Here is a 3,267-nt window from a genome sequence, read left to right as displayed (position 1 = left end):
TGTGTGTGTGTGTGTGTGTGTGTGTGTGTGTGTGTGTGTGTGTCTGTCTGTCTGTGTGTGCATGTGCGCACGCGAGCGTGCGCGTGTGTACGTGTGTTTGTAGGCGTGTGGAAAGTCCTTAATCATTAAGAAAAACCACTCCAAACGACCCACATTAAAAATGTTTAAAACCCGTAATTTTTTCCCATCAAAGGTCGCCCTCCGTGGATCCACAAGTAATGCCGCCGGGATTACAATCAGATAGTTGTGGAGAGAGTGTCTCTGTACATTTTGTAGATTAACATTAGTTCACGTATCGTTAATGTTTTCGATAGCAGGCCGACACTCATCCATTCCCATTCATTATCCTCTTTAATTACCGACGCTGTAGTGTCCTAGATACGGTTATCACACCAAGTACGGTATTAGTATTTCAAGTCGGTGTTACCCGCATGTGTGATATGCAATGTAGGTCAATTAAACAAAGAAGTCTCAGAACACCCGTTCATGGATCTCGCATGTGTTTTTCTTATTGTGCTAGCCCCTTCAACATAACAAATGGCGACGAGGATAAAACAAACATAACTTACACCTTACAATAGTGCAAAATTGTTTGGAGGTAAGTGACAATAATTGACAATAATTGACAATTATCAAAATGACCTCAGCGGCAATTAGCCTGCCTTCCTTCGATCGTTTCGTCGTACACGGTGGGGAAGGTACCACAGGCACGAGGTGGCAGAAATGGCTCTCCCGGTTCAAGTTATTGCTGACAGCAATTGGCGTAAGCGACGCCGCGAGAAAGAAAGCTTTACTACTGCATTACGCTGGTGAAGACGTTTTCGATATATACGAAACATTCTCAGTTGCACAAAAAGGATCTGACACTGAAGCAGGATACAACATACTCTGCCAGTCCCTCACAACGCATTTTGCCCCTCAGAAAAATATTGATTATGAAACTTTCAAGTTCCGACAGGCGAGACAAGAAGCTGGCGAGAACATAGATTCTTTCTGCACCAGACAAAGAAAGCTAGCCGCCACATGCGATTTTCAAGACTCAGACAGAGAATTAAAATCTCAAATTTTACATCGCAAGTTCGCAACGCCTGCGCAGACGTGCTCTGCGAGATGACCTCGATTTACAAAACCTGCTCAAAGCAGCAAGGGCTCTCGAGATATCAGATGAACAAGCACAGGAAATTGAAGCGGATAGAAAGCCTGCCACTGTCTATAATATCAGCAAGCAGCACGCAGAAAAAGGGAAAGCTTCAAGATTCCCATCCGCCACACATCGCCTGTACCCCCCATCTCAGCCCTCACATCGTCGTTATCAACAAACGCACACCTAAATGAAAGCAGTGACACCTCAGAGGAAGACTACGTTTTCGGTGTCAAAACCAACCAGAAGACTCCCCAAGTGAACTTATATCTCTCAGGAGAGAGCATCCCTTTTCTAATTGACACTGGAGCATCTGTAAACATTTTAAATGAGCAATCCTACAAGAGCCTTAGCCATACACACAAGCTGACCCCCTCATCTACACGTCTCTTTGCATACGGCAGTAACAAACCACTGCAAGTCATTGGACAATTCGAGTCCACCTTAAAATACAAGAAACACCCCGTGCAAGCAACCTTCCATGTGGTTCGTTCACAAAAATCAGCGAAATGTGGCAATCTTTTAAGTGCAAAAACAGCAGAAGATATGGAACTTGTAAATTTCGCATTCAGTGCGACAACCACACCTACTCATTCTTTAACAAACAGTCTCTGCAGTGAATCCCCTGAGCTATTTAAAGGTCTCGGCAAATTAAAGGGCATCAAGGTCACACTGCATCAGGACCCGTCAGTCCAACCTGTCGCCCAACCACATCGCCGAATACCCTTTCACCTCAGAAAGAGAGTGGAGGAAGAGATCCAACGCCTAGAGCAGCTCGACATTATCGAGAAAGTAGATGGTCCGACACCTTGGATTTCTCCCATTGTCGTGGTGCCCAAACCCAAAAAACCTGGTGAAATTCGACTCTGTGTGGACATGCGTGCTCCCAACAAGGCAATCAAGAGAACACGCCATATCATGCCCACACTAGATGATATTCTGATGCGTTTAAATCAAGCCAAATGGTTCATCAAGCTTGACCTCAACCAAGGCTATCATCAACTGGAGCTTGATCAAGAATCAATAAACATAACTACACTTTCAACGCATATTGGCCTTCGTCGATACAAGCGACTGAATTTCGGTGTCACAAGCGCTGCAGAAATATTTCAGAACCACATTTCAGAAGTTTTCTCCGACATCAACAACTGCCTCAACACCAGTGACGACATCCTGGTCTACGGTAAAACGCAACAAGAACACGACAACTCTTTGAAGAAAGTCTTTGAGCGCCTGAAGGAGAAAAACCTCACACTGAACAAACAAAAATGCGAGTTCAATAAAAAAAAAAAAAAAAAAAAAAAAAAAAAAAAAAAAAAAAAAACTCCATTGAATTTTATGGATTTATCTTTGGAGGAGACGGCGTCTCTCCAGATCCCAAGAAAATCAAAGCAGTCCACGAAATGCCGGCACCAACGAATCAAAAGGAAGTTCGCAGCTTCCTAGGCATGACTAACTACGTCTCTCGGTTCATCAAGGACTATGCTGACCTCACAAAACCACTCAGAGACCTAACACGCAAAAATACACCCTGGTCGTGGTCCGAGGAACATCAGCAATCGTTCAACACACTCAAGGACATGATCACCTGTGACAAAGTCATGACCTACTTTGACCCCAATCTCCTCACTGAGATCACCGTTGATGCAAGTCCATTTGGACTTGGCTGCATTCTCTCACAGCGTGACAACAACAACGTTCACATAGTGGCATACGCAAGTCGTGCTTTGACTGATGTCGAGTCACGATACTCTCAAACCGAGCGAGAAGCTCTTGCCGTCGTCTGGGCGTGTGAACATTTCAACCTGTACTTACTTGGTCAACACTTCACAGTAATCTCTGACCACAAACCCCTTGAAGGAATCTTCAACAGCACAACATCCAGAACCTCAGCAAGAATTGAACGATGGAATCTCAGACTCCAACCTTACGACTTCACCCTACGCTACCAGCCAGGAGAGAATAATCCAGCTGACTTCCTCAGCAGACACCCTGTTGAGAAAAACGAAGTAACCATCCAAGGCTAGGAGGGATGTAGTGTCCTAGATACGGTTATCACACCAAGTACGGTATTAGTATTTCAAGTCGGTGTTACCCGCATGTGTGATATGCAATGTAGGTCAATT

At 44.6% G+C, this 3,267-nt stretch overlaps 1 protein-coding gene across 2 annotated transcripts in view; it reads left to right on the top strand.

Annotated features, from left to right (window-relative positions):
- The window catches only part of LOC101857033 (MRG/MORF4L-binding protein), a 12,424-nt gene that overhangs the window by 4,032 nt on the left and 5,125 nt on the right, over positions 1 to 3,267 (top strand). The window lies entirely within an intron of this gene.

The sequence above is a fragment of the Aplysia californica genome, unplaced genomic scaffold (assembly GCF_000002075.1).
Source record: "Aplysia californica isolate F4 #8 unplaced genomic scaffold, AplCal3.0 scaffold00285, whole genome shotgun sequence".
Taxonomy (NCBI): Eukaryota; Metazoa; Mollusca; class Gastropoda; order Aplysiida; family Aplysiidae; genus Aplysia; species Aplysia californica.
Note: the sequence above shows the minus strand (reverse complement) of the source record. Positions and strands in the feature narration are given on the sequence as shown.